This window comes from Puma concolor, chromosome C2 (assembly GCF_028749965.1).
Source record: "Puma concolor isolate L17-30 chromosome C2, mPumCon1.1.hap2, whole genome shotgun sequence".
Taxonomy (NCBI): Eukaryota; Metazoa; Chordata; class Mammalia; order Carnivora; family Felidae; genus Puma; species Puma concolor.
In genome coordinates, this window is record NC_141675.1 from 69943346 (window position 1) to 69963043 (window position 19698).

The following is a 19698-nucleotide window of genomic DNA, read 5'->3' on the forward strand; positions in this document are numbered from 1 at the left end:
TACAATACCTTTTTTGAACGTACTTTACCCATAAGGTGCATATATTCAGGTGTATCATTTAAAACCCTTGCATTTTTAGTTCTTTGTTCCAACTACACGTGCTGAAATTCTTCTGTTCTACAAATGGCATCTCCTTATGAAAGCCTGTTCAAATACCAACATCATAGTTGTGTTGTTTTTCGTTGTTTTGACTCTTGTGAAAACCTGGCAGTAGTATAAGATTACTAGACTAGAAATCAGAATGTTGATGTCTTCTTTCAAATGCTATCGCTTTTGACATTCAGATATTAAATCAAACCCCTGAGCCTGTTTCTTGTTCTGTAAAATACAAATAAAATTTACCTACACACCTCACAGGTAGGTAAGAATGTATGGAAAACCAATTATAATTTAAGTGCTAATGCTGTCATTATATTACATTTTGTTACACATATTATACACATATAACCACAAATTATAAATATTTTTTTTTCAAGTTTATTGATCCATTTTGAGAGAGAGAGGGATTGAGTGCTACCAGGGTTGGGAGAGAGAAAGAGAGGGAGAGAATTAGAAGCAGGTTCCACACTGTTAGCATAGAGCCCAATGTGGGGCTTGAACTCATGAACTATGTGAACATGACCTGGGCTGAAATCAAGAGTCAGATGTTTAACTGACTTAAGACAGCCAGGCACCCCTAGAAATTATAAATACTTAAAAAGACAGTCTATACTTCATATCTAGCACCTAACACATAGTAGCGATTCAAATGTATTTTTTAAAAATACTTCATAACTCATAAAATACAGCTCTCCCACTCCAGCATAAGAAATATAATCCACACACAATTTATATATAATTATGCACTGATTAAACAAAAAAATCCACAACCCTTCTCCCCACAGATACACTTTCAGGAAAACTACTGTCACATGACATTTCTAGACCTCTGATGTGGTTCACCTGAAACCCAATTAGTTATCTGGCCGGTGGACAGGGGTCCTTTAAAATGGCTGATAAATAACTAGTCAAAGAATGCCAAAACCTTTAAAATATATATGTAAGTGCTGTAAAGTATCCGTGTGACTGTGATGTGGTATCCTGTCCATTCCAACAAATTTAACCAGCATTCATAGATGTGCATTAGTGCTTTAGTTTGCCCTAAAATTGTAAAGGTTGATATCATGGTTATTCCAGTGACATTACGACAACAGATTAAAAAAAATAAATATACAAGAGAAACAGGTTTTCATTAAGCTGAAAGATTTTGTTTTTTTCCTCCTCTTTCACAAAAGCAAAATTAATGTTGGCCAATGTTCATAAAAATTCAAAATAATATGGAAAGTGGAGTAGAAACAGCACTTTGGTCCTACAGAAACCTGTAAATCATAAACTTACTATGAGAACTTGAAAGTCCTTGAGGTACCCTTGAAAGCCATGTTATCTTAAACCAGAAAACAAGAAAGCTACCAAAGGAGTAAAGTCTTGTCTATAGGACACAAGAAATCAACCTGAACAAGCACTCACTAGCCAAAAATGGGTCAATCTGAATATCAATACAAAAAAACCCTCAAGAATCTAAAATGCAAATATGCTTATCTAAATCCATGAGTTCACAGGATAAACCACTGTTATAACACCACTGGCTAATATTTTTTGGCATTTTATTATTTCATAAAAATTTTTTTTCATATCTTGTATCACACCTGCTCTTAGATGCAGTATCTATGCTCTCGTACATACTTGTAATTCATTTTTTAAATCTAAATTTAAAACTCTACAAAATCATCCCTGTCATAAATTTTAACTTACTGTTGCTATCGTGCCTGGTAAAGCTACAGTGGTTACTGATAAGAAACCTTACTAAGAGTTTAACTCTTAAAAATGACGGTTGAATGCCAAGAAGTAGTAGCAACAAACCAAAGTAACTGGGCTACATTATGGACTAAGACAGGTATTGGTAAAAAAGGAGAATGAGTTAGACAGGAATGATGAATAGCAGTTGATTAGAGCAGGAAATCACTTTGCGTGTTTAAAAAAAAAAAAAAAAAAAAAGCTCACCCTGTATGTGATGTTGCCGAGTTCCATAAACAAACATCAGGCAGCATGATGTAATAGAAAGAGTCCTGGACTGAGTGAGGGGACCTCTGTTCTAGTCCAAGGCCTCAGTTCCTCATCTGTAAAATGAGGGTTCTGAATTAGATATCTGCGAGGGCTCCTCTAGCTTTCACACTGAGGGATTTTGTGGACAAACTCCGAAAGAAGAAATAAAATGTAGAGTTTTTGTTAACAGTGAAGTTAAACTGTTAACAGTGGAAACAGGAGGTGGGAACAGAGACGAAAACAATTTTCGTAGAATTTTAAACTTCAAATAGCAATTATAAATTTATAACTGCTAGAAAGGTTTTTATAATATACCTGCCTTAGGAGCATAATCATCTAAGCTAGCTAGATTAGTAATGAGTGACCAAATTATGACCTGAAAAAAACCTATTCACCTTTGGCCAGTCAGATTGCCCAAGTAAATCTAAAAACAGTGCAGAAACACCTTTGGGCTAATGATTACGCTAAGTGATAAAAGTGCCTCATAAGTGTCCCCAATTAAGTAACTGAACAAAAAGATGACAAGGAAAATGATTAAAGTAAAATAAACACCAAATTTTAACATGTAATAAAACACAATAATTTTGCTTGTGATATCCTCTGTATTAATGCGTATATTTTCCCTAAGCATAATATTTATTTTTTTCTGACTAGCTCTCAAAATAGAACATGGCTTCTTCTGACAAAGCTAATTGAAATAAACCATTTTTTTCCCCAGTGACACACAGAAACATTTAAAGAGTGTCTTTAAGTTTTCTACACTGAAGGAAATCAAGCTACTACCAGTAACAAATAATAGAAAGGCTCTGGTGCCTCAAAAAATGAGGGGTTTTCTAACTGCAATCACCTACATAACATTAACTGCCTGGTCCTAGTAAATCCTTCTGGGTCTAACAAACAGAATACTAAATTTTAAGTTCATAGATCAGGTGACATTCTACTTTATTTTTTGCTTACGTTCTTACCTGGCAGACTTAAAACTCCAGGGACGGCAGAACCAATAAACATACCACTGTAATCAAGAATCTATCAAAACTCTACTCTTTTAAAGGATGTAATCTCTCTCTTTTAAGGAATGTAATCTGTGTCTTTTAAAGGATGTAAAGACAGGATGAAACATTCAGTGAAAAAAAAACTTGCTTTTTAAAGCTTGTTTTTATGCAAATTACTTAAAGTGACTATAAAATAAATGCCGTACACCCAATTCTATTAATTATTCATTTGAGCATTTCACCTTGGCAATATATTGCCTAAAAAGTTATTCAGAATCACTAATAAAATTTCTCTCTGGTCGGCAGAAACAAAGGCAAAAATAAAGCAGTCTTGATGAAATTTGTTCTTGGCTAGTCTTAAAATGGTGGTGATATCCATGTGTCTGAGATAAAAATCTGTGAAACAAAATTTTCCTTTACATTGAATTTACTTTCCGTTTTCATTTAGGTATTTTGATTTACAATACTAATGAGCTGACTAAAATAACCTTACACTTAATGGCAAACAACAGAAATCAGGATGGACATGCAAAGCATACTTTAGGGTTCTATTTTGAGCATAAGCTGTTTTCAGCAATTTTCTCCATCTACCTTACCGACCCCCAAGACTCTTCCAGAGACTTAAAATACTAAACTTATTTACTGACAATAATATTATTACTAATGATAAAATACTACAAGCCATATTGGTTTCAGCCAGTATTATACAGATGTAAATTATCTCCTGCAAAAACTCAGGACTGACTGAACCACTGTCTTAAGATATTCTCCTCCAAGAAGGGTTGGCACCAAGATCAGCAGCTAAAGGAGAACTTGGAATTTTAATAACTAGTTGGTATGTCACATGAAGCCCACTGGATTGTTCCTCACTAAATTTCTCCGTAGAACATAAAAACATTTGTTAATTCTTTCCCCTACTTAGAGAAGTCAGCACACGGTACAATTTGCTCAAAGACCAAAATACTTCATTTACATATCAATAATACAGAATTCATGGAATATAAATGGCTATAGCTTTGAAAAAGTTCTACTATCTAGAAATGGTAATTCTCTTTATATTATTGCAATACAATTGGAGAGAAAAAGACAAAAGACCAAAAATAAGTCCAAATCTATTTTGATCACTAAGAAAATAGGAAACTCTGTAACATAATTTCATATATAACACAGTTTCATATAACTTTTTATTTTCTAAAATATATCTAATAACTGCTTAGTTTTGTTGGAAAGTCTCCTTTTATGACTGGGTAAGAAAAAAAATGCCAATAAAAAAGAAACTAAGATGATCAAATTAATTGCTAAAAATCCCACATCTTGGGGTGCCTGAGTGACTCAGTCGGTTAAGCATCTGACTTCAGCTCAGGTCATGATCTCACTGCTCATGGGTTGGAGCCTCCTGTTGGGTTCTGTGCTGACAGCTCAGAGTCTGAAGCCTGCTTCGGATTCTGTGTCTCCCCCCTCTCTGCCCCTCCCCCACTTGCACTCTGTTGTGTGTGTCTCGCTCTCAAATATAAATAAATCCATTAAAAATTTTTTTTAAATCTCACATCTCATTATTACATTTTATATTTTAATATTAATGTTTTACTTTTCTCTCATCCTCACCTGCTTAAAATTTATTCTGATATATACATTTTGAAAATGAAGCCTTTCAGAATAGATTTCCTAACAGTAAATAAATGGAGGATAAGAAATGAATTAGTATTTTATAAACATTATACTTGATACTGGATATTACATTATTTCACTTTTTATTTTTGAGAGACAGAGCACAAGCAGGGGAGGAGAGAGAGGGAGAGGGAGAGGGAGAGAGAGAGAGAGAGAGAGAGAGAGAGAGAGAGAGAGAGACACAGAATCCTATGAACTGTGAGATCATGACCTGAGACAAAGTCAGATGCTTAACTGACTGAGCTACCCAGGAGCCCCCATGGTTATTATATTTTTATTAGCACTATACTTCTCTCCCAAAACTTTATAAAAGAACCACAAAATTTTGCAACAATGATCATATGCTTTTTAACCTACCAACTCATTAACATACTATTACTATATTCCTAAAATACAGATTTTTAAAAAACAAATTACTTTAGCCTAATAATTCTAGCATAAAAATCATGCAACATTCCTCTTGATAAATAAATACAATGCACTTAAAAGAATGTGTTCTAAGTCAAACTTCATAAATGACAACTGGTCAATTTAAAAAATGGAAAGAGAATCTAATAATTGCCTCTAATAGTATTTTCAAAAACATATTCAAAATAAGCAACCCCAGGGATTCCATATCCCATTCATCATACTTGACTCTGAGCATACTCTAATCATGTATCCATCCCCTCAGAATTTATGTATTATAAATGATCTTAATAAGCCTTTGCTGTATCACTTTGAAGTAATCAAATTATTTGTGTGGGGGTATGTTTTGCCTTACTTTTATTCTTTATATTTCTGTATCTTACTGCATCCTTTAAAGTTCAGAACTCAGAAGGCAGAAAAATGTCACTCATAAAATTTTAAAGTATTTTCAAATTTAAAAAATATCAATTTTGATGAAAGCTACTAACAACCTATTAAACAGGAAAGTGGTTTAGAAAAATACTACCCACTAGTATTTTTAAAACATTTTACTGTGAAAATTTTCAAACATACAGAAAAAAAATTTAAGACTGTATAGAAAATATTCACATAGCCACCACCAAGCCTTTAGAATTAACATATCCTTGTATTTGTCTTACCATCCTCTCAATTGATCTTAACTTCTGAACCATTTCAAAATAAGTTGCAGATCAGTACACTTTCCCCATATATACTTCAGTTTCTCTGTCATTAATTATAGTATAGTGTTTAATACAGTGTTTCTCTCAAAGAAAAAATTTACACAAAATAAAATGGATAGATATTAGACTTACCATTCAATGACATACTCAAGTGATGCAAATCCCTAACAGGATGCAGGGTATTACCACCACCCTAGAAAATTCCCACATGCCCATTCCCACTTACTCCTTGTCCCCAACACCCATGCATCCATTTCTAAGCCCTCCAATCACTTTTTTTTCCCCAACATTAGTTTTGTTTGCCCTACCCCAATACAGAAATATGTAAGTTTGCCTGTTTGGGGGACATCACAGAAATGGAATCACAATCATGTCCTAGTTTTCTGTAAGGCTACGTTCACTCAGCATGATGTTTCAGAGATTAATCCAGGTTGGTGCAAGTATCAATACTCTCTTCCTATTACTCAGTAGTACCGTGTTATATATACACAGCAGTTTATCTATTTTCTTGTTGACAGACATCTGAACTGTTTCCAGTTTAGGGGTCAGCCACATATTTGGCAGAGTTTATACACAGAATCTGGTATTCCACCACTGTGGTTCTTTCTTTTCCGGAATTTCTTCCCTCTTCCTCCTGCTAGACTGCCATCACTCTATAGCTGCTGTGGTATTTGTGAATTTGATCTCATTCCTCAAGCCAGTAAGACTGCAAACAAGCCAAGAGGAGTCTGCCTGAAGCAAAACACCATCAAGATGAGAAACTCAGCCAAGGCCATTCCCTTTTTTTAAGAAACCACTCCAGTCCAGTTTCTACTTGTTTGTGTTTGCCCTATAGTGTCCTCATGTTTTTTATATATTGGCCAGAGACTGTAGTCACAATTTGTGGGAGAATTTGTTCAGTAGGATCTTGACTTCATTTTTAAAATTATAACTCCCTATTTTTCCACTTCAAAAAAGCTATAATTGATAAATCTCTTTTTGGCTTTTCTTTTTCTCCTCAGGAGCTTGACTGATCCAGTCTCTTTCTATCTGAAAAGCCAAACTAAACCAAGAAAAGGCCTCTGGGAGCCACAGATTATGAGAGCTGGAGGAGGGAATCCTGTAACTCTGTACATGAACCAATACAAGTCCCAAAGGCATCCCAACACATGTATGAAGAACACACCCAAAGAAGCTAAGGTTTTGAGACCTTCTGATAGAAGCCACTCTTCAGGTACCACACTAACCCTGAGTGGTGCATGCAAGAAGTAGACCAAAAGCAGCAGGGCAAAGGCTTTGAAAACTGAACTGGCACTAGGGACTGACAACGCCCAGGCCACAAACATTGAGAACGTGCAGTTCTCATGAACTTAACCATGCTCATCACCTGTTTTAATTAAAAAAAAAAAAAAAAAAAAAGTCAACATTCTCCTGACAAGACACAACACAAATTTATTTTACATACACAGAATCAGGAAAATCTGACCAATTCTCAAAGAAAAAGACCACAAGAGATGCCAATCTTGAGATTACCCAGATATGAGAATTATCAAACAAAAATGTTAAGGCAGCTATTTTCATCCATCCTCCCCAGGGTAAAAGCATACACTTATAATGACAGGAAACACAGAAGTTCTCAGAAGTACAAAGTAAAAAGAACCAAATGGAAACTTCACAACTGGGAAAAATTTAGGGAAAAAATGATTTGACAAGTGTAGACAAAGGAAAGCAAGCACTGAGTAACTGATCTTCAAAATAAGAAAATAACACAAATAGAGAAGAAAAAAAATCTCATCTTAATAAAAGAAAATTTTCCTGACATTTTGCATCTTTAGCACTGACTAGTAATGGAGGGTAAAAAAACATCAACACAAAGCCTAGACATCTCTAACTAAAATGCTTTAATCCTTATTCTGTCTCCTCTTGAGCCCCTCTGAAAGCTCTCATGATTCACCTTTGAAAAATATTCTGATTCTATGAATTTGTAGGATATACAATTTTTTTTTTTTTTTTAATTTTTTTTTTTCAACGTTTTTTATTTTTTTTTTTTTTTGGGACAGAGAGAGACAGAGCATGAACGGGGAAGGGGCAGAGAGAGAGGGAGACACAGAATCGTAAACAGGCTCCAGGCTCCGAGCCATCAACCCAGAGCCCGACGCGGGGCTCGAACTCACGGACCGCGAGATCGTGACCTGGCTGAAGTCGGACGCTCAACCGACTGCGCCACCCAGGCGCCCCCGATATACAATTTTTAAGAACGCTGGACTACAAGTGAGGACATCTGATTCAAGTCTCGGTTCTGTTACCATGACAAAATACGTAAAGTGACATCACTTCTCTAGGCCCTAATTCCTTATTTGTAAAATTAGGACCTACTTAGTGAGTGATGACAACTTACTTAGCTTTATAACATAGACCCATTGTTAGAGTAGGCAGTTAGTTAGGTTCTAACAGAATACCTGGAGGCCAGCAACAAGGAAGTCATTGCTGGCTATGGGGAAAGTCAGAAGCCTGGCGGCAGCACTCTACATCAAACCACATCAAACCTCATCAAACTGGACAGGCTCAAAATAGCAGATGAGACGACAGGAAACCCTGACCAAATAAGGAAGAAAACTCCTAACACCTTGCATCCATGCCCAGGTAATGAATATTCCACCCCCTAGTTAACAGCTCTCAATAAAAGATAGAGACCCAACAACCCCCAGGTGCTCCAGCTTCTCTCACCCTAGCTCACATCCCCAGACTGTATTTTCACTTTAATAAACTTCCTCACTTGTGTCACAGTGTCACATGTCTGTCCTTGAACTCTTTCTTGTGACAAGACCAAGAACTTTTGATGACACCTATGGGACAGGCTGGGTCTCCCCCAGTTCACCTGGCAACACCATGAACTAATTTTAGGAATGCTTTGAGGGTCACTCCTGTTTCCCCAGATCTTAGCATTAGCCAAGTTCTTCACTGCTCTCATTACTTGTTTCTGACAAATAAGGAGAACCTATGGTCAGGTAGCTGTCACTGGCAAGGTCTAGGGCAACACTATTAACAGATATAAAAGGCAAGCCACAATGCAAACCACATTATGTAATTCTAAATTTTCTGGTAGCCACATGAAAATTTTAAGGAGAAACAGGTGGCAATTATTCTACTAGTATATTTAATTTAACCCAACATATAACCCAAATGTGATCATTTCTTATAATCAGTATTTTAAAATCAACATTTTTCTTTATCTTTAAAATCCAGAATGCATTTTATATTTATAGTACATCTCAACCATGACTAGTCATATTTCAAGTGCTCAACAGCCACATTATCACTAGTGGCTACCACACCTATAGACTGCAGGTCCAGATGTGGAGATGGAAAGGGGAGGAGGACACAATGGCAAACAAGGGCCAAGGACCAAGGTGTCTCAATGAGTCACCTCTCTGTCTCTCTCTCTCACACACACACACACACACAAACTTATTGGTGATGGTAAAAAGGTCATCCCCACGTGGCAGATAGATCAGAGAAAGTTTGTTCTTGAAATAAATTTCCATCTCTACTATGGGGAGTAGCCACTATAAAAGAAAAAAAAAAAAAAAACAGGTAGATAAATGGCTTACATATCATTTCCAAATACGTGAACTTAAAGTATTTATTTTGGGTCACCTGGGTGGCTCAGTCTGTTAAGCGTCCTACTATGGTGCATGTCATGATCCCATGGTCTATGAGATCGAGCCCCGCGTCAGGCTCTGTGCCTCCCTCTCTCTCTGCCCCTTCCCTGCTCATACTGTCTCTCCCAAAAATAATAAACATTAAAAATAATAATAAACTATTTACTTTTATGAAAGCCACTGTTTATTTTATCCTATCCACAGTTGTAGGGAAGTATAATCATGTAGAGAATATATTACAAGGCATTATAAAACAATTAAATGATTTTAAAGATTAGTGAAGGAAACACAAAATATACTTCACAAGTTCACAATTTTCAAATCAAATGCTTTACTGTGACTTAGTTTCTGAAATTTCAGCTAATTTATCAAATCTCCTTTGAATGAAAAAAATAAAAACCTTAATTTTTTGTATAAATTTATGAATACTGAAACCTCTATATTTTTTAAATGGATATAATTTATTTTGTTTTGAAGGACAGTATAACAATTTTATTCCTTAAATGTTTCTCATGGAAAATAAAGGAGAAGTGATCTTTGTGAGAACCTATGGTCCCACCCCAGTCCCATCTCACCATGGTTCCCATCTCTGTATTAGAACAGTAGTGCAGACACTCTCAGGAAAGGACAGAACTGTGGAAACAAGACCTAGTTCAGAGCTATCTCTACAATTTATCATCTAAGTGATTATAAACAGGAATAATTGTTTCCTCATCTATAAAACAGAGATATTAAAAACCTCACAAAGTTACAGAGACTTATTTAAACAAGATATTTACACTCTATCACAGAACATTCACTCATCCTTCCATTTCTGTTCGGATTTTTATTTACTTTCTCATTCATCAAATAACTTTCAAATTAATCAAATGTCTTTTGGTGTCTCCAAATACTTTACACATTTGAAGTATTTCTATGTAATCTACTCTAAATTCGCAAACCCTTGTGTTCGAAGTCATTTTTTGAAAGGGTCAAATTATAATAAAATGATCCCATTAAACATCTGACTAGAAACAAATAATACAGTGAAATAAGAGCATTAGCATCTTTTTTTTTTTTTTTTTAATTTAACGATCCTGCTTATAGGAGAAAATGGCAATCACAGTAAGGAGAGAAACTAGTCATTGTGAAGGATCTCTGTTCCAATGAACCAAAGGAAAACAATCAAAAGATACGACTGAAAGTAACTGGCTTAAAAAGGCAGTAACTGGCAGAACATGGACAAGAGAATAAATAGTACATATTAAAATCAGAAACTCCTGTCTGTTACATACCAAACTTTACTATGTTAATTTCCTTTCAGAGCAAAAAATTAAAACTTAAATAACAAAAAAAATCCATCCACTATCCACTGGAAAGATGGATGAATTGATAAAAGGAAGAATGGTAAAAAATAGAGACTCCTAATAGCTTCAATACATTCAAGAAATTTGCAATGGCCTGTAGCTTCAAATGTTATGGCTGTATTGCTAACATTAAAGCATGCAGCCCACCCCTGAATGTGTTAGAACCTACTAGTAAGACTGAATTTAACATAGTACAGACCGTTTGAAAAGTTTGAAATACTTAAAAATAAGGCCAGAAAACAAGTGAAGATAGGATGCCCCGCCCCCCCCTTTTTTTTTTAACAAAGAGAGAACACCCAAGCACCCAAAAGAGGGGGGGATATGAGGCTCGATCCCATGACCCTGGGATCATGATGTGAGCCTAAATCAAGAGTTGGAAGTTCAACTGACTGAGCCACCCAGGTGCCCCAAGGACACTTTTCATTTTATTTATTTTTTAAGTCGTTTTTTTTAAATGTTTATTTATTTTTGACAGAGAGAGAGAGAGAGACAGAGCATGAGTGGGGGAGGGGCAGAGAGAGAGGGAGACACAGAATCCGAAGCAGGCTCCAGGCTCTGAGCTGTCAGCACAGAGCCAGATGTGGGGCTTGAACCCACGGACCACGAGATCATGACCCAAGCCGAAGTCGGACACTTAACCGACTGAGCCACCCAGGGGTCCCTAACATTTTTCCATTTAACACCCATTCTCTACCTCTATGTGAGTTTTAAATTCTTGCTCTCATTCTATTCTGGGTTCCTTGAGATAAGAAGAGAGCTACATTTTGTTTCTGGTTGCATGGTGTCCATATTAAAACCTAGGGAAGAGATGCCAAAATTATGTGAAGCATGAAGATCAATTTTTAAATAACAACAGCAACCCACCATAACAAGTTCTACTATTACATTTAAGGTAAGGCTTAAATCTATGTAAGAATTCAAGCTTTCTTTGACTTTCAAATGATAGATAAGACAATCTTTCAGGTTCCATTTTAGTTACAGAAGCCTCACATCAAAGAACAATCATCCAGTGGTAAGATACAGGGGATTAATATAAATCCAACGTGCATTTTACTACTGATTTGAAAATTAATTCTCCAGAGGCATAAATTCACAACCAAATGAATATGAATACTTTATACAATGCCATCTATATAGGTAATGCCATTCATTCTTCACATTTAATAACACCACTTCAAAATCACATGACAACAAAAGATGATAAATAATGACAATGAAGTTTTCCACAATGAATAGAACAAGTTAATTCACAGATGATGTAATTAAAAAGTAGGCAGTAGGGGCGCCTGGCTGGCTCAGGTGGTTAACTGTCCGTCTGACTCTTGGTTTCGGCTCAGGTCACGGTCTCAGTTTGTGAGTTGCAACCCTGAGTTGGGCTTTGTGCTGACAGTGTGGAGCCTGCCTGGAATGTTCTCTCTCTCTCAAAATAAATAGATAAACTTAAAAAAAAAAAAAAAAAGTAGATAGTAAAAGGGAACAGATCATTGGTTTCTCAATATGCACCACCTCAATGATCCTACCTCTAGGGAGGGTCACAACTCTTTGGGGCCTTATCCTCAGTCTAGCAAGCTACAACTTACTTTTATCAGTTCTCTTAGGATAATATAGTTCTGAGAGAATAAATGTTAACAAAATACACTAGAGCAATTTATGAATGAGAAGAATGATTTACTAATTTACACTGAGAATGTAACTGCAGACTGGAACATTCACTGATGCAACAGAGCTGGCAGTGCCCAGCCCACATCCGCTTACCGCTCAACTTTCCTTAGGAACGAGACAGCTTTTTTTCCACTAACACCTACAGGTCATCTCTGGCCACAGGTTTAGGTCAGGGAGAAGTTGCTGAGGACCTGCCCACCCCGAAAGCTTAACTCCACCAACATGGAAAGGGAGTTGGTAGACAAATTACTCCCACTTCAATGCCCCTTGAGTGAAATAACTCAGAGGCATATTCTATTCGGTCTCCCAGAGGTCCCTACATGATTTGAGCCTCAACTGCCCACAACAGTAATCTACTGTTTAAGGCATCCTTACTGGCCTCTTTATCTTTTCTTACTTCCCCACCACTCCATCACACCCACAGGAACTTTCTGGGTTCATTTTCCAAATAAAATGGTTATATCAAGGGTCCAATTCCACTGAAATCAAACATAAGACAGCCAGTCAGCTTAGTTGTTTTCTTAGCAGAAAAATATTATTGTTAAACCAAATTAATTTTTAGAAGTTGTGACATGACTACAGACTCAGAACAAGAGAAAATAGGAGGTCTGAGGGACGGATCAAAAAAGTTGACAGATTTTCTTGAAAATAAGAATCTTTTCAACAGTTCAAAGAAAAAGACATACAAATAGTTCTAAAAAATATGAAAAGATGCAAATTAGAACTATAGTGAGATACGATTTCTCAACTTTCAGACTATATATACATATAAGTTCTGACTATATACTGTTTGTAAGTGGGGAAAAAAAACCAGAAGATGCCAAAATGTCTAAGGGAATTTGGCAAATTGCCTAAAAAAATAATATGCATATTTATGGTCACACATAAAACTCCCATTCTTGAAACAAGTTAGGTACATCCATGTAATGGACTACTACACAGTTATTAAAAGGAAGGCAGGCTAGCTCTATACAGTGCTTTAAGATGATCTCTAGTTTACGTATACACGTGGGTTTGCTTATATATATATATTTTTTAAATAGCAATATAGTTAAAACTGGTTACCTATACGGGGAGAAATAAAAATGTACCTTATTTATAATTAACATGAATGATTTATATATAATTATAAAACAAAACTAAATCAAAACACTTAAATGCTAAACACTAAAAATAAAATGAAACAAACGGACCTGACTATATAACAAGATGGCAGAAAAATCATACAGGTGAATGTACTTCAAGTACTATAAAACAGAATACTTAACACTGTAAACCCCAGCAGGACAAAGGCCAAAAAAGCAGTTTTTAGTAATCATGTTGGTGGTACTGGTTTAGATATATAAATATATATTAAGACAAAAAATCCTATGTAATACTTCTATATGTATTTTATATATTTACATATTTATATCTGACATATTTCACATATATATTCTATATTTTATATTTTAATGTTATATTACATTTATATTTAATAATACCTAATATTTTACATATATGAAAGAAAAAGAAGTTTATGTAAAAGCCAACTTAAAAAGACTCATCTGGCCAGGACAATGAGCATCATCATCAGAAGAATAAAAACTACAATGCAATAAACATAAACTATTTAAATCTACAAGCTCAATGACACTTCAAAAAAAAGAAAAAAATCCTCACTGGTCTGCTTTTCCAAGATTCTAGGAAACAACTCAAATACTTTGAAAGTTGGTAAATAAAGGAAAGAATCAAGTAATTAGTATGCCTTTCCTGTGCAAACTGTGCCACAGAGTAACCAAGCATCTGATGAGGGAAGTTTCTTTTACAGAGATATTACAGATCATATATGAAACCTTGATATAATTAGGATATCAACATTTTGAATGTTTGCATAGAAATAAGAGATCTAGGCAGTGATCAACAGTAACCTAATCTCACAGAGACAATTAAACAGCTATTTCTTCTTGGAGTACTCAGCACCTCGTTACGAAATATTCTGTCACCCTAACACCACAAAATAAAGCAAGAAAAACCTGAATTAGATTAAGCTCTTAGATATAACTACTGATTTACAAAAAAGTACAAGGGAAAGAGAAGCATTTTACTACAGGGATGCAATTCAAAAAATAGGGGCGCCTGGGTGGTTCAGTCAGTTGGGCATCCGACTTCAGCTCAGGTCATGATCTCACAGTCTGTGAGTTTGAGTTCCACAATGAGGTCTCTGCTGACAGCTCAGAGCCTGGAGCCTGCTTTGGATTCTGTGTCTCCTTTGCTCTCTGCCCCTCCCCACTCACACTCTGTCTCTGTCTCTCTCTCAAAAGTAAATAAACATTGAAAATTAATAATAATAATAATAATAATAATAATAATAAACACAGAATGAGGAAATTTACATGGCAAGTAAGTTAAAAGGGAAAAATATAATAAATAAGGAGGTAGAAGAGTTAAGGTGTATATACCAACCAAATGTAATGTATGGATTTTGTAGTGACTCTGTAGAAACATTATTTATGAGCAAATGAGGAACATTTAAACTAAACAGCTACTTACTGATATTAAGAAATTATTGTCAACATCTCATGCATTAGAATGTCCACTATCAAAAAAATAAAAGAACACCACAGAAAATAACAAGTGTTGGACAGAATGTAGAGAATGTAGACAAAGAGAAATCAGAATACTTGTGCACTTTTGGTGGGAATAGAAAATGGTGCAGCCACTCTGGAAAACACTATGGAGGTTTCCATATGATCCAGCAATCTCATTTCTGGGTATGTACCAAGAAGTGAAAGCAGGATCTTGAAGAGATATTTGCACACCCATGTTCACTGCAGCATCATTCACAACAGCCAAAGATGGAAGCAACCTAAGTATACACTAATGAATGAATAAAGAAAATATGATATATGCATACAATGGAATATCAACCTTTAAAAAGAAGGAAATCCTGTCACATGCTACATGCTACAAGACTGATGAAACCAAAGGACATTATGCTAAGTAAGCCAATCACAGAAGACAAATACTGTATGATTCTACTTATACTAAGTATAAAGTATCTAAAGTAGTCAAACTCATAAAACCGAAAAGGAAAATGTTTGTTGCCAGCTGCCGGTAAGAGGGAGAAATGGGAATTTTTCTGTTTAACGGATATCAGTTTCAATCTGTTTGAGTTTTGCAAGACAAGAAAGTTCTAGAGATCTGTTGTACAACAATGTGAATAGAGTTAACACTACACTTAAGTGTACTAACTACACACTTAAAAATGTTTAAGATGACAAATTTTGGTTTTCACTATAATTTTTCAAAAGTATATTTAAATCCCTTTTCAAATAAAAAAAGAAATTATTACCAATTTTTCAAGTGTGATTAATGGTATTGTGTGTGTGTGTGTATATATATATATGTATATATATAATTTTTAATAGTCCATATCTTACGTAGCTACATACTAAATAAAATATGTATGAATGAAATCATATGATACAAGTATTAGCTCCAAAATGACAGGGGATGGGGGGGACATGGAAACAAGGTGGTTAAAGATGAAACAAAATTCCTGACCACTGCAGCTGAGTTCATTATGCTATTCTGTCTTCTTCAGTGTATGTCTGAAAATGTGCACAAAAAGTTAAAATAGTAATATACACTTGTAGGCCAACAGATTCTATTAATACAGTGGGATCCACATTTATTTAGGAAAGTAGCTGTAAACCATGATGATGTAAGGTACAATTAGAGTTAAAATAAATTGTACCTAGCCAAGTGAAGAATAAGCAAAAGAGTATTATGAATCCCTCATGCTTATTTATATCAAAAACAAAGTTGAGGGTGGGGGTGGAGTGGTAGAGGTAAGGTAAGTGTTCCCACAAAGCATTCCTTTTCATTTTCAGGGAAAGAATGTAAGATACTACATAGCACAGGTTTAACTCAAAACACAGGCATTTCTCAGGTTCATGAGAAAACCACCACTGTGAACCAATACCTATAAATTTATTAGCACATCATGCAAGTATGTACAAATGGCTGTCATGTCCTCAGCTAGACTATAAGCAAGTATGTTGTAATCCTGGCCTTTTTCATCTCTAACACTAACACATCTTTAGAACTAACATAAATTTCTGTGATCATGACTCAAAAATGATTTAAGGAATTCTCAACAAAATTGGTAAATGTGTTGGAAATAGCCTGATTTGAAATACAGTCTAAAAGCTGTTCCAAAAACAAAACAACATACAGTCTGTGAGGGACACATTCAAAAACTCACTTGAAGATAGGCACTTAGAAGAGGTAGCCAGTTACACAGCACCTGTACCTCACATACCCAACAGGCCCGCACAATGGATTCTTAAGGGGGACATGCCACAAATAGTTAAGACTATCAAGAAAACCAACAGGTTTCAAATGTGAACTTCAAACATAAAGCCAAGGGCAGGTAATCCAAATGATGATGCTGATTTACCAGAGAGCTGTGTCTTACATGAGAAACTGTAATGCTTCAGAAGAAAACAGCAGATTTTAACAATGGTTATTGAGTCACCCAAGCACCCTAAAGAACCCAGCAAGCGTCTCATAAACAAATGAAGAACCATGTCATTGTGTCAAGTAAGGCCACACAAAACATTCTCTCTCAGCAGTTAATGGAGAATGTTGAAGAAAATAAGAGGGGGGAAAGAGAGAAGAAATTTTCCTCTTATCAACATACTGACCAGCCCGTCTTTAAAATGAATAATTTCCTAGGAATTTGTTCACAGATAACTCATCTTGCCCACTTATTCTGATTCTAGTTAATTTTTAGTAGCTTTTATTTCAGACTGATACATCTACTATTTCCCACCAAGTTCTAGAAGTCTTTTTCAGTTTCTATAGCTATTTGATTTAATGTTTAAAATAAAAAATTTGATTAAGTAAAAAAAAGTTTTAATAATGTACTACAGAAAACATTCTGAAATTGATTATTGTTAAGTAATTAATTGTCCTATTTATTGAACTCTAAAATACATAACCAATACCACTTAGGTAAAGAATTACTTTTTGTAAGGGAGAGTCATTCTGATTTTAGTTAACAGTAATGAGATCACTCAGCCTACAGTTAGAATAAACTTTAGAAATTTAGCCCAATTCTATCATTTAATTGCAGAAGAGTTCTTGCCAAAAGTTATCCAAGACATATACAGAAAAGAGAGCTATCTCAACTCTTACAGATTGGCTTTTCTGCTGTATAACACAGTTCACAGATGTTTATTCCACAGAGAAAGGTTTCTAAATGATCTTTTTAAATAGTAAGGCTGGTTCTCTTGGAAATCATTCACTCACTAAAAACAGGAAGAATTTTAGACATTTAACTGCCCATTAACTATAAATATTAAGATAAATGCAATATGCAAAAAGACTATTTAACAAGAAAATTCTATTCATAAAATATAGCCCACCTGTTAAAATACAAGATCATTGCCATATAATAATAGTTTTCATCCTGATAACTACAGCCAAGTGGTTATACAATCTATAGATGATGGAACTCTCCGAAGTAAGGGTTCGCCCTTTTCTAACTAAATAATCAAAAATTAATTACTTTAAGTGCCTTACCTTACATATATTTTTTAAAACATTTCTTTACTCTGGGAACACAGATATATTTTGTCAACCTATGACAAACTTTAAAAATTCTTAAGAGACCCTCCCAAGTAAGAGAATAATAAAAAGACCAATTAAAACACTCTACCATTCGGAGTGGGAGGAATTCTTACCATTGGCAGTGCATTGATGTGGGGATGTGCAATTGAATATCCGGTACCGCCAATCACAAGTTGCTGCTGCTGAGAAAAAGGAAAGTACAATATTCAGTGTGCCCTACAACAAATTCAGCTTAAGAGATTTCCCACAACAAGTTTCCATGTTATCAAATTATTTTTATTTACCTCTGTAAGGTCCCCGCCACCAACGATTATCCTTCCCCCCCTAAACAACTATTACTTATATAAGCAACAGCAGCAACTTTTGGGGTAGTAAGTGGCAGGCACTGAATCTTTACAACACTCCTAAAAGGTTGACACAATGAACAAAAGGGAGGCTGGAAAAGATGGATCTGCACAAAGTGTACATTCACCCCCATTCAACTTAACTGGTGCAAATATTACTGTGACAGGGCCCAGTATAGCATGTTCATAATCTATGATCATGAGCCGCAAGGACTGGTATGAACTTATCTTCTATATATTGTTTAATAATAAAAACAAATGCATGATTGGTTTTGAAACAATTTCAATCAAAACTTATTAAAGTTTAATCTCTTCAGAGTCTACATTTTACAGAGTTTACCCCATCATCTCAATTGCTAAGTCATAGCACGTTATTTTCTGTGTCCTTCTGTGTAAAATATACAAGTTGTTTTTCAGACGCCCTGTCAAAGTGGTGGCTCTCCGGTCTAATGCTGACCAGTGCAGATTCCACCACGTGCTAGAGTACAATTTTATGTAACAGGGCAAGCTGATGCCACAGAAAGGAATGCAGGAGCTTTACCTCCTCCACCAAACCAGTGAATTAAGTCAGTAAACACTAAAAAGATAACTAAGCAAATACACTGAATAACTGTAGAAAGAATATAATCCCTTTAAGTTGGCTCCTCTCTGATCTTATCTTTAATTAACTAGAACTCTCATTTGTGCTGCCAACTCCATGGCCAATCTAAACAACTTCAGGGCTACTAAGTAACTTTCGGGTAGTTAAGTTATAATATCTAGGAATTAAAATAACATTTATTAAACATGGCACACACTTACTGAAATTATACACAGTTACATCAACATATAATATCGTATCAGCCTCTGCAGGCACCAAGGTCTTTTGGCACAAGACACTTGTGAACCAGTTGGTAGATCCTTTGTAGACCTACTGGACAAATGTTCTACAGACATCATAAGTGAGTCAAAACAAAAACTAGATTACAGCTAGAACTGTTTACCTCAGGGTCATTTGCTATGAACATCAATTGTTTTATCAGAGTTTTCATGAGTTTTTGAGCTATAAGCTATATAGGGCTACTTGTTATCCAAAAACTGACTGAACACCCTTAACAGAGAAAAGTTTGGGCATACATCCATTCATTTATAAATAATTAACATGTGCTACTGAATTACACACATTTTACTTTTTTTTAATGTTTATTTGAGACAGAGAAAGAGAGGGAGGGAGGGAGGGAGCGTGTGTGTGTGTG

General features: G+C 35.3%; 1 protein-coding gene across 8 annotated transcripts in view; it reads right to left on the minus strand.

Annotated features, from left to right (window-relative positions):
* Positions 1 to 19698, minus strand: part of TBL1XR1 (TBL1X/Y related 1) — a 179368-nt gene that overhangs the window by 69522 nt on the left and 90148 nt on the right. For 3 of the 8 annotated variants that reach the window (XM_086674752.1, XM_086674758.1, XM_086674754.1), the window contains exon 2: positions 18233 to 18298. The gene's annotated coding sequence lies outside the window, so the exon portion shown is untranslated. Of the gene's footprint in view, positions 1 to 2040; positions 2157 to 18232; positions 18302 to 19698 lie in introns of all 8 variants that reach the window. The other 5 variants (XM_086674757.1, XM_086674751.1, XM_086674753.1 and 2 more) reach the window with 3 other exon arrangements.